This window comes from Uloborus diversus, chromosome 1, assembly GCF_026930045.1.
Source record: "Uloborus diversus isolate 005 chromosome 1, Udiv.v.3.1, whole genome shotgun sequence".
In the NCBI taxonomy this organism is placed as follows: domain Eukaryota; kingdom Metazoa; phylum Arthropoda; class Arachnida; order Araneae; family Uloboridae; genus Uloborus; species Uloborus diversus.
This window is the reverse complement of record NC_072731.1, coordinates 34,919,682-34,933,158: the sequence shown is the minus strand read 5'-3', so window position 1 is coordinate 34,933,158 and position 13,477 is coordinate 34,919,682.

Here is a 13,477-nt window from a genome sequence, read left to right as displayed (position 1 = left end):
ATTTTGTTGAAAATGTGTATTTTCTATTGGTTTTAGAAAACAGCACCTACATTTTTGATAATATCTGAAAATAGTTGGAGAAAAGTACTAAAACCTAATTTAACTTTTCAAACTATATAATACTTATACGTATCAAAATTTTCGTCGCACCCCCCCCCCCCCCCGCTCCACTTAAACTTTCGTTTTGAAAGCATTTTTAATGATGACCATGTTTTAGTCACTTTTTATTTTCAACTCAGTAACTTTGCATCATTTTATTTTTGAAAATCTATACTTTAAAACTAATATATTTAGGACATTTTAGAAAACATATTTATTTTAAAGTAAAACTTTCTATTTTGAAAATAATTGAACAGAAGTAAAAGCACTGTTTTTAACCCCTGTAACGGGATTTTACACACCAGTTTTTGAAAATATCCACGAACTCTAACATATACATACTGACTAGTAATAACATACGAACAAGAGTATACTAAATGTGCGACCGTCACTGTGGTATTATCATCACAAACCTTACAATCACCTCCAATTAGTGTGATTAATTTTTTGCCATTCTTTTTCATCAACAAAATTCGAAGCAATAAAATTCTTTAAAGCAATAAAAATAGGTAATTTATAGAGTAGTATTACTCATTCATCATGAATTAATTCTTCATCACAGTCCATAATTGATGCGATATGACAAGAAATATCTGCCGCAGTTCTCACACATCGCTGTGGAAAGCAAACCTACCCAGGGCCGATGAGAGGCCATGTCAGCCTAGTTGGAAACTATGGGTCCGGCCTTTGGGAGGGCTCGGCTCGGAGGGAGGGACTCGTCTTGACTCTCGATGACCCTGAACCCACCCTCCTATGTATACAATGTTTGCCACAATCAGCTTTACATGAGCACGACAGCAAATTTAATAGTTCATTTGGTGCAAATTTTTTTACAAAAGTTCAATGGCAGGAGATTGTTTTCCCTTTCTGTTTTCGCTTAATTGACTCCAACTTCTATACCATTCAGTTGTTGGTAAATTGTTCCTAAGTGCAGGTAAATTAGTAGTACATATTGTTGGCATGCCAGGTTGTTGGAGGTAGCTTTGACTGCAAATTTTACTTTTTAGTTAGGCTCATTAACTTATAGTAACGAGCTTCATTCATGTCCATATCTGCTCATTCCGAAAAGTCAAAGAGTAAAATTTTTCCTTCAATTAGCAGTTGTCTTATGAAATATTTTCTAAAATATTTTCAAAAATGTTGATGCTTGCCGTTTATCATTTCAATGGCTTTTATCTTTCCCAAACCATAAAAGCATGATGTTGTGTTACATCCAGTAGTTGCATGAGCAGTCAAGAGGCTTCTAATTTTCCTATGCTGCTGGATTAAAATGCCAAAGTTGCAATAGATTTTACTTGGTTCCTATCCCTACCACCTACAATCTACATTTTTTCTGGAGTAAGAGCCAATAACAGAGAAAAATTTTCGAGCACTCTTTGAACTTCTGTACATTAAATTACATTATATGCACATCAGCATCATCTTCCGCTGCCAATTATGGTATTCTTCTTTTGCCTAACTCTAAAACTATTGTTTGCAGCAGTCATTTTTTGTTTCTCGTATTTCTTAAAATAAATTCCTTTTGCGTCGTGCATACTGTGTTGTCCTCAAAGAGGAAAGCACATGAATTTTTCTTTGAGGCTCTTCCACTTAGCTCTTCGTTTTTAGTAGTTGAATGATCTGGATATCCGTCAAAGATTACAACAACGTTATATCCAAAATTAGAAACAATATAGTTGCAATAGTTATTCACAACTGCTCCATAAATGGTGCTATGTGACTATCTTATATAATGGATAAAAGATCCTACGTTAAGCACAAAAGCTAAAAAGTATAATGCGGAACGATAAAATAAATTATAATCAAGGCAAGTGTGAATTTCACAATTCTATCGATATGCCTGCTAAAAAAACCTTTTTGACAGCGTCAATAACACTCTAAATTATCAATGAAAAAAAAAAGTATATGAAAACTAGGCCAGTTCTAATGTTCCCCTGTATGAATCTTATGTTTTAAACAAGCAAAGTTTTTAACGGAAATTAGTTACATTTAAGTACACATTGCAATGAATTCTGAACTACTCAAAAGGTATAACCAAAGCTTTATTCTGACCAAATGGTTAAAACATGCGTTACTACTTTTCTTCAACTGTTTTGAGATATTATCAAAAATTTAGGCGTTGTTTTCTTAAACCAATAGAAAATACTCACTTCAAATAACAACTGTTTCATAATTTGACAATTTACTTAACCAACTCGAGCGGGGAGGGGCTGGTTGGGAGGCCAAAAGGGGAGGGGAACGCTGAGATAATTTTCCTCTCATTTGGTACTAATTATGGACAAGAATACAGTCTGTCCCTATTTTCTACCAACAGAAACATTTTACTGACTGGCGTAAGAAGAAAGTTTCTAGTGCGTCAGCAAGTTGGTGCTTGCCGTCTTGTCGCGCGTTCTATACGTAAAGTTGACTCTATATAATGTACATATCTTTGAAAAGCTTGAAAACTGCACCAAAAACTACGCTGCATGATTTTTTTTTTCAAATTATAAATATCAAACGCATTCAAACGTGAAAAGCATTAAATACTACATCTTTAAAAAAGAAAAATAACGTAATTGCTCGAATCACAAAAAAATTATTAGTTGTATGAAAAATTTAAAGGTTATTTCTCATTTAGCATGTTATAAGGATTATAATTATGTTAAGTTTAAAAAATTTGAACACTATTTAACGGAGATGTAGACGTTTGTTTAAAAACCTATAATTTTATACTTAAGGGGGGCTAGGGGGGAAGCTAAAGGGGGAGAGGCGGGACTTTTGGGAAAATACTCCCCTCACTAGGTGCTAACACCTGACCAAAATTCAGCATGTCTCTAATTTCTTCGGACAGAAACTTTTTATTGACTGGTGTAAGAAGTAAGCTTCTAGTGAGTTAGCAAGTTGGTGCTTGCCGTTTTGTCGCGCGTTCTATGCGTAAAGTTGACTGTATAATTCTATCAATGTAGATATCTCTAAAAAGATTAAAAACTGCTCTAAAAACTACGCTGAATTTTTTTTTTCAAAAAATAAATATTAGATGTGAGAAGCCCCCGAGATTACATCATTAAAAACGAAAAATGATGAAAGATGACGTAGTTGCTCAAATTACAAAAAAAGTATTTATTCCCCTCCCCAGATGCTAACACCCGACAAAAATTCAGCTTGTCCCTAATTTGTTCCGACATATACCCTTTATTGACTGGGGTATCTGCTTTACGTCTTACATTTCTTTGTACCTAACATTTTGAACATTCCTTTGTAACATTTCCTTCTTTTTCACTATTTTTGTTTTTTCCCCCTTAGTATTTCTTTAATTTAATTCTGTATTCAAATATGTCTTTGTCTAAGAAAAGTAAAAAAAAAAGTAGTTGTAAAAAACATTTTTGGGGAGTATCGAGCAAAGTGAAATAGTTTTGCTAACTTTACTTTTTCAAAGTGAGCAAATCGGAAATTTGTTTTGAAAATTACAATAAATATGTAATATAATTTTCATTTAAACATATATTTTTTTCATTTTTGGCAGTATATTTTCACTTTAAAGAAATGTTGAAAATAATTCACTTTTTTTTTGTATGGGGCAAAGTGAAAAATAATTTTTTTTTTCTAATGAAATATTTTCTATTTGATAACTTCAAATTATTTTCATCAAACAAATGAATAACTAAACGAATGAATAAATAATAGATCCATAAACGTAGGAATAAATAAATATATCAATATATGAGAGAAAAATAATGAGCGAATAAAATAGTGAATAAGCAAAAAAAAAAAAAAAAAAGGAATTGCAATTGAAAAGGATTTGTGTTATTCTTGCCCTTGATCTATAGAGCTATTTTTTTTTACTGAAATCAACTGTACCATGTTTAAAAATTTTTAAATATTACTGGATAGAAGGCTCTGTAAGCTGTGAAGATATTTCATCATTTACCCCACTATTTCATTCTGCCTCACATTACCCTTCTCATATTTTTCATTAATTCAATAATATATGTTTATTTTCCGACTTCACAATAAGTGAAAACAGTATTCAATTAATGTCATTTTGCAGTAAGAAAACTCCCGTCTGTAAATTCTCATGGGTTTTTATTTTGAATATAAAAGCTACCATGAAAAGTTAACACAATTGCTTTTTTTTTAAAGATGTTACTCCTTTTTAAACAATTTTCTTTTCATCATATGTTTTCTTTCGTTATACAATTTGCACATCCTAGAGATATACCAAGATGATATTTCTCAAATCTCAAACTAATATTTTTGAAATAAAGTAATTAGTACTATGTTTTAAACTAATTAGTTTGTTCCCATTACAAATAAAGTTAAACAAGTCCCTCTCTCAAGTTTTCTCTTGGGCTGATTTTTTTAAAAAATCAGCTCTGCCGATGCATGCATAGCAAATTATGTGTTCGAAACTCCTTTAAAATACCACCCTGAAAAATATTTGTTCTAAATTCATACTAATAAATTTATTCTACAGCTTCAAAGCTTTCTCCTTGGTTTTGCAGCCTTAGGGCACACCTATTAGATGTGGAATAAACGCTGACGAATTAAAAAATAATTTTGTTCTTAAAAATGAAGCAAAATGAAGTGCGGAAGTAATGATCTTTATTTTGAAGGGTAAGTGAGTAATGGCTTGACTGTGAAGACGGAAAAAGTAATGATCCATTTAAATATAGCTTAAAACTTAAGCGAAGTATGAGAAATATGACTGTAAGCTTGTTAATTTGTTAAACCGTGTTTCAAATAATTTTGCATGTATTATCATGTAACGATAAGTTTTATTTATTCTTACAATTCCATAATTTTTTAAAAATTCAAAGTGCAGTCTTCCTCTTTTAAACTTTAAGAAATTTAATGATAATTCGCTTCATGATGATGAAGCTTGTTGCTTTAATTTTTTTAAACCGAAATTTGTTAGTTTTATCTAAATTATAGAGACGGTTTTAAGAAAAATGCATGGGCGCCCATATACAAAATTTTAAAAGGGGTGGGTGGGGTGGATTGCTCAGATATTTCCCCCATGGTTTAGCAGAATATTTTCCCCATGTGAACCGATTTCAGTACAGATTAGAGTTACTAAGGTTTAAAATGTTTAGTTGATGGCTGGAGAAGAAATGTTTTTAAATTTTTGCAAAGAAAATGTACCAGAAGCAAGGAAATTTTAATTTCTAAGGGGGGTGGGGGGCTTGAACCCGCACTTGCCCCCATAAGGGCGCTCATAGGAAAATGTGTCGATTTCTAGAGTAATTAGTAAGGTGATTAAAAAACGCAATTACCGAAAAGTTCTGACGTTACGAAGGCACTGCTATTTCTATGTGACAGTTCGATTTGATCGAACTGTAGAATGAAAATTGCACTGTTGCGAAATGTTCTGAAAACGATATATTTATGTCCCATAATACAGGGTTCACCCTCAGCTTCACTGAAATTTAGCATTTCGTCCCCCCCCCTTAAATACATTAAAAGGTATGATTGAAACTGCAAAAACAGGGGGGAGGGAGGAATTTTCGTATTAGCGAAACTAGGGAGATACTTAATGCAGTAGTGTAGTCTCCGAAAAAAGAGGTGAATCAAATAAGACAGCGAAACAATTTTCGGGGATTAGTGAGCTTCAACGGGCAGGGGGCAGAACCCTCTAGCAATACTTACTAAAAGTATAAAAATTTGTAAACAATTTTGTTTAAGAAATAATAAATTAACTGTATATAATCAAAAACAATGAGGAAATTTCTTGCAATATTTTAAAAGATCACACAATGAAGAATTACCGAATACCGCTGCGATGTATTTAACAGTAAAAAACGTTTATATGAACAGTGAATAACAGGAATTGATGAATATAGGCTTTTAGCGATATCTCCCCGAAAATATTCGGACTTTCGCCGGTGTCTTTGGTATATGGATGTTGATATTCACCGGGAAACCAGAACACCGGGTGGTCGATATTTACCGGATTCCGGACTCTTGATCACGATAACGGAAACACAAAAATATTTGTGCAGAATTTCAATTTATCTATTTACTTCGTCTACAAATGGATTTATTTGAGGAAGTGAGAAGCAAAACGGGTGTAAGAAATGTCAAAATTAAAAATTTGTAGATAACTACACTCTATAACAAAAAAATCGACGCACCAAGAAGCAATCATCCGATTGCTTTGAAATTTTGTATGCATGAGTGTTTTGACCAGATATGCAAAAGATTAAAATTTTCTGTCCAATGAAAGAATAGTTTGATCTCCAGCGCATCGAAACTGCGCATCCAGCAGATCTATGTAAAGAGCAGTATTTCAAAATTTTTTAAAACTTTCGGTTTGATTGCGATTCATATTACCTTTCATGAACTTAAAAGAGCCTCGTCACGGGGTTCGTGTTCATTACGAGCAACTGTCAGAGTTTAAAAGAGTTTGTATCATTGTATTGAGAGAGGACGGTTAGTTAAATTGGAGAATCGCTCGTCATTTCAGCCGAAGCGATGCGGCGATTCGAAGACGCTGGCAAAGAGTGGTGGAAAATGCAGAGTTCAGCGTCAGGATGGTAGCGGTCGACCTAGGGTCACAACAGATCGTGATGACAGAGAGATTGTCCGATCAGCCAGCCATCACAGCGCTTTCTTCATCTCTATGAACCATCAGATATTCAACTGAACACCAGTGTTCATTATGACCATATTCAGACGGTTGAGACAGCGAAATCTACTTTCGCGTAGAGATCCTATATATGGAGAGATTGGTCAACGGCTCGCCGATCTCCGCCATGTTTAGTCCAAGTGTTGTCAGCTCGAAATGCTGCGCTGTGTGAATTTTTAGCTTTTCCACGGAATATATGACATGAAATCTTTTTAGAGCATACATTTTTTCCTCCTCATATTTTCATTAGACGGAGACGCCAAGTCTGAGAATTCGGCACCAATCGTTTCGCATCGTCATAGCGCGTACAAAGAAAATTTTTTTTCTCAAAAATTTTTTCATAAAGATAGAAAACAAACAAATATTTTTGCTCTGCACATTGCATTTCATAATATCATAACTAGCTTCCAATTTTTTCCATACACTTTACAGTGATATTTGGGGCAGACGATGCATTATGGTCTAAGGGGAGTAAGTATCTTTGGACATAAGATGGCCGCCGTTCCGAAGTTGTCCCATCTCTCCGTATTTAGGATCTCTGGGCCGTGGTAGCCTGATCGTTAGGGCATTGGACTCGGGACCGGAGGGTATCGGGTTCGATCCTCACTGGCCGAAGACCCACCGGCGTCATTAATGGTGACTGGGCGACGTTAAATATGCTCGTGGTCACAATGTCCTCCAAGTGAAACGATACCTCTGGGGGTGCCAGACTAGGAAGTCATTCGGCTCCTGGCCTGGTTCCAAATTGTCTCTCGAACTGTTCATAGATGGCACCACCATCTATTGTGTTGTCTTTGTACTGTCCTGGGAAACAAAAATCCTGGAATCCTGGAAACATTTAGGATCTCTACTTTCGCGCCGACCGTTACGCCACACAGTGGAGTATTTGACTGAAAATCCTGGCCAAAACTAGTTTGAAATTTTCACTCTTCTGAAGGCGACACCCTTGTGTGCGTTTGTGCGCTGTACGGCAAAGCTATCCCACTTATAGACACAAAACTTAGTATACAAGTTGTCTGAAATGTCTGATGTTACAATTTGAAACTCGATTTTTAAAATTTGAATTAGAAAATGAAATATTTAATATTTTATCCACGTTTTAGACTTTTGCATGTTTACGACCGTAAAAACGATCCTAGTAAACGTAGAAAAAAACCCAATGCATCACTAGATAGGAAAAATAATTTTCTTCAAGATTATGGTTTGTTTGATGTTCTAACGTAATTAACCGAATTTCTAAGAATTTACAAAGGGAGGTCACTTTTTCGACTTTTTTCAATTATTCAATCAATGTAAACTAAAATTCTTGCATCCAATATTCTAATAATGTTATGGCTCTGAAACTTTTTAAGAAAATAATATAAACATCTTACCTTCATTTACAGCGAAAACGGTGAAGTTATGTTCTTTCACTGATTTATAATGAATTTTTTTTCAATGAGTTGAAATAAAAATTTTCAATAATTTTCACTCGATCCGAAATAGATGCCACTGTTGGCTCTTTGCCAAAATGCTTAGACAAGTGATAAGTAAACATGTTCGATGCGAATGGCTGTTTTCCTTTGAAGATATGTAATTAAATGCACTGTTCTGGGGGGGGGGGAAGCAAAAAGCGGTTAAAAAATCCTAGTATTCTGTACAAAACACTAATTTGAAACCAAAAAAATAATCAATTTTATTCTTTTCGTTTGGTTTCAATCATTAAAACCCTGAGTTAATCATGCACAAAAAGAATTAAAGACAAGGGTTTCGGGGTTACAAAGAACCTTTTTTCTATTAAAAAAATAAATAAATAAATGAACTAGGATATTATAACTGTAAAAACACTCGAAAATGGATATTCAAAAGCTCTTTGTTTTTGAATTGTATATATTGTACTCGTACCTTGGGTCGATTCTTAGTTTGACATCGCGTGATGTGTCCGCTAAAAATTGTACGAACAAACTTGGAACTTAAATTTTATATAACTTTAATTTCACAATGAGTAGGTAAAATGTCTTAAATATGGATAGCTCGCTAGCGTAGGAACGTTAGGAGACAATTACAATTGTCTCCTAACGCTAGCAAGTGGGGGGGGGGGTTCCCCCCTTTTGCTACGTATAAGGGGGAAAAGACCCCCTCCCCCGGCACATTGTTTGCAGCAATGATCTGAAAAAATATAAATATTTATTTATTTCATCTAAAATCTCAATTTTAAGGAAGAGCAAATTTTCTTAGCGAGATCACAAAATAATTTAATTTATTAACTCATTAACGTACATGAGAAAATTAACATAACTGAACTCAAACACATGTTTTAGGGGTGCAATGAATCTCTTTAGTGATGCATAAAGGTAAGCGTTTCGAAATTAATTGGAGGATTCTCATTCCGTAACTTACATCTTTACCCATTGATGAAGCGGTTTCTCGTAACCATGAAACTCGTGTCTGAAATTTTATTGTTGTTTGTGCGCTCAAATATGTCGATCTTTTCATTCAGTAGTGCTTATGATAACTTTTTTACAAATTTATTAAATCTTTGTTGGTAAATTCAGTTTAAAATCATGACTTGTCACAAAAAGATCGGATTATGCACTTTTTTTTAAAAAAATCATTAAAAAAAAGGGCAGTTGTAGGCGGAAGATTTTTTTGCTGAAGTTAGCACTAGAGACTTTGCCAAATACGATGCAACTTTCAAAACAGCCCGACCGAGCCCGACACCCATTTAAAAAGCTTTCTCTACTTATAAATTAAGGCGAAAAGCCTTTAAAAACCTCATGTACCAAGTTTTCTTTATTTTTTTTCACAAAAATAAAATAAAAATATTTACTTTGATTTATAATTAGCACTAAGCCCTGACATTTCTTTATACCGTAAAAATGGTTTGGTTCAATTCCATTCATTTAGAAAGCCACAAAAAAATCTACATTGAAACGTAATAATTAAGCTGAAACGTAACAAAAAAGCGAAAATTATTATAGAAATCTCATCTTTCAACGAGGCTATGAGCAATTGTATGTGACTCAAGTTTCCAAAACAGGTGCCGATCAATGCACCAGTTAGTCAACTATCATGGAATAAATTTTCATGAAAATCGGGTAAATTTTTAATTTTGGACTTTTGGCCAGGATTTTCAGTCAAATACTCCACTGTGCGCCACCTGCCACTGACGCCTACACACTGCCAAGCCAGATTACAGTGGTGCATAGCTCTATCAGGTTGGAATGATACCGACTTCACTTCACTCTCCGGGGGCCCACTGTACCTATTACTAAGTGATTTAACCAGTTTAGGACCCCCGGCGCTTTATTTTAAACATTCAACATATACATTTCAAAATACAACATATAACAATGCACGCACATACAAACAAACAAGATCACACACAATTACAGTACATATTGACAAACAGACATAGAAGCACAAAACAATTCGAAAAAAACATGCTATAAAACATGATGCTAAGAAGATAGTAGAGTAGTCGATGGGTACATAGCAGGCGAGTTCACCGTTACAAAAGTACATTTGATTATTACGTCGTGAGCAGTGTTGTATAGTAATACATAATGCACTAAAACTGTGAATGCGTAAGTATATACAAGTTATAAAAGTAATACAGTATAAGACCAATAAATGCCACCGCCGTCCACCACCAAGCAGCATTCAAATGTGATAAGGAGTGATTTCGGATGTGGAATGCTGGTGAAGTTGTCATTTCAGCGCCGTGGCAATCGTGTGTAAAAAGTAAAATACCCGGAACTGAGCGATCGTGACAGATAATGATATAAATAGTTGGAATTGTACCGAGATAGTGAAATCGCCGTTACAGGCGTACATTTGTTTATGTTGTGGTGGTTAGTGAGCAGAGAAAGGCATATATATAAGAATTGAAAGTGATACACAGTGGATGTACGTAACACAGGTGGGTTAACTAAGGAACCTTTCACACTGCGCTGCATCTGGAACATAGTTTGGGGAATTGTTGGCTCAGGGCTGACGACGTCGTCGTTACATACATACTTCTGTTTATATTACGATGATGAATAGGGAGTGGAATTTTAAAAATGAACAGCTTACAAAGTAGTTTAGTAGTAGTAGACACAGACACTATGAATATCGAAGCATAATAAAAGTTACAGATGCTATAATTTGAAACGACTGTAAGTACGAGTATAATAAAGTTACAAGCGGTACTTACTAATGCTGCATGATGCAGAACAATAAACGAATGATACCGACTGGGGACATATAGTCTTTAGCGACGAATCCCGCTTCCAACTGTGTCATGACGATCATCGAAGACGTGTTTGGAGACACCCAGGGCAGAGGGGGACCCTGGCCTTACTTTTGCACGCCACACTGGCCCTCAACAACGCATTATGGTCTGGGGTGCCATTTCCTTTGCCAGCTGGACACCTTTGGTCGCAGTTAGAGGCACACTTACTGCAAAGCGGTACGTCGACGACATCCCAAGTCCTCCTGCCGTTCCTTTTGCAGTACCCTCGGCTGGCTTTCAGCAGGACAATGCCAGATAACATACGACACGTGTTGCTATGAACTGTCTGCCAGCTTGTCAAACTCTTCCGTTGCCTGCCAGATCGCCAGACCTCTATCCCATCAAGCATGTCTGGGATACGATGGGATGGCGATTGCACCTGGCAAGGAATGTTGATAACCTCGTCCGACAATTGGAGCGAATTTGACCGGAAATACCGCAGGATATCCTCCGGGAGCTTTATCGGTCTTTGCCAAGCTTTGCTTCAGCTAATATCCAGGCCAAAGGCGGGTCAACACCTTATTGAACTTGTTGCTGTAACTCTGACAAAATTATTCAATTGTTCTGAGATTTAAATCATTTACTATTCTGTGAATTGTCTACCTATCTACCAATTTTCGTCTCAATCGGACCATTCCTTCTTGGTGTGTCGATTTTTTTGTTATAGAGTGTAGTACAAATGGTAGTTGAACTTCTCTTCTGTCTTGGGGAAAGAGATAGTGCTAGTACCCCTGGTAAGTGCTGCCGTACAGAATGATTCAAAAAACTTTTCAAGGAAGGCTTACCTAGGACCGAAACAACGCGTTTTACTCAAAACTTGAAAATTACTTACTTGACCTTAAATTTTAAACTTGTCCACTTACTTTGTTTCTCCCTGCCTCATTTGTAATATTTTTATCTCTCCCAGTCATCAAATGAATTTACATTAAAATTCAAAACTTGTCATTAAAGCTCAGGCACTGCTTCAAGTTTTACTTAAAAGTTAAGAGTTTTAAAGAATTCAGTTTTTGGAAAACGATGTGAAGTGAAGCCACGGCGAGAAATAATGATCATTACTTCAAAAAGACGATGAGTAATGGCTTGTTTGAAAAAGGGGAAAAGCAGGTGAACCATTCAAATGAGTTCGAACCCTTTACTAAGATATAAGAAGAAAAGGAGTTAATTGCATGTCGAATAACTTGGATACTTCCGAAAGATCGAGTGAATTACGAAATTTATAAGAATCAGTTCTAGGAGCATTTAACCTTTGGCATTATATTATGAGGAATTAATTGTTAAAATCATCAACCTTTTAAGAATCTTTTTCAAAGTAGTTTCCATTGCTAAATTCAGCCGTTTTGTGCAAAACTTAGTTCAGTAATTTAGCACGCGAAATGAACACATTTTAGGCTTTGTTAGATGCGGAAAGTTAAAAATTTCAAGTCAAGAACACAACGTTTAAGGTAGAAGTATTTTTACTTCCTTTTACACAGTAAAGAAGTATTGTACACTGTTAAAACTACAGGATGCATTCGGCACCTTTCAGGGGAGAAACGCTTGTTCACCAGCGGCACCCAATACGGAGCCGAAATCGCACCTCTAAATAGGGTGAAAAACAGGCAACTTTTAAAAACTAGACAGCCGGAGTGAAAAAAAGGAACCTTCGGAGAGAGAAATGGCACCCTTACTATAGATCCTCCTCCCCCCTCCCCCGTATTGTGTGCGTTTTTGAATACAGTTGCGTATTTTTTTTTCTTTATTTAAGTTTTGTTTTGATTTATGTTACTCTACGTTTTGGACATTTTCACATTGAACTCGGTATTGGGAATGATTAAAGCATGTAATTACAGCATTTGATCATATTTCAGAGCTTTCAACATAGTTAAGAAGTGCTCATAGCTTTAATTCATCTGATCGTGCTCTAACTCAGTGTTTCTCAACCTCTTTTGACCCACGGGAGCGGTAAAAGCAAATGAAAAACTTTGCGGACCGGTAAAATCTTTATCGTTTTCTTAAAAATTCATAAAATAAATAATATGAATAATAACTCTGGGGCCGTTAAAAAACATGTGAAAAAATTCAGGGTTCTGATGGTTTTTTAACAAAAAGTAATGTTAAAAATTAATAAAACAATAAATATCTTCCCCTCCACTTGGTATCAAAGATCTGTCACAAATACGTTATAATTTAAAAACGAGTAATTATTTAAAACATGTGAGAAATTATACATTTACTAAAACATGACGTATTCCGAAAATGAAGCACAACTGTACTTATGGATTATTTACATGATGAACCAAAAATATTCAGGGATATTACAATTACGGAAGAACAAAATCATTTCATAAACGTTAATCAAGAGTAACAAAATAAAATGCACATAAAATTTTTCAACCAGTTAAATAAAAAACCAAAAGGAATTTCTAACGCTATCGAGCATCAACCGCTAACAGGAAATGATTCTAACACTTGAATGAGAAAGCAAAAAAAAAAAAAAAACTCTAATTTGAATTCCGAAACTTTGAATTCAAATTACGTTT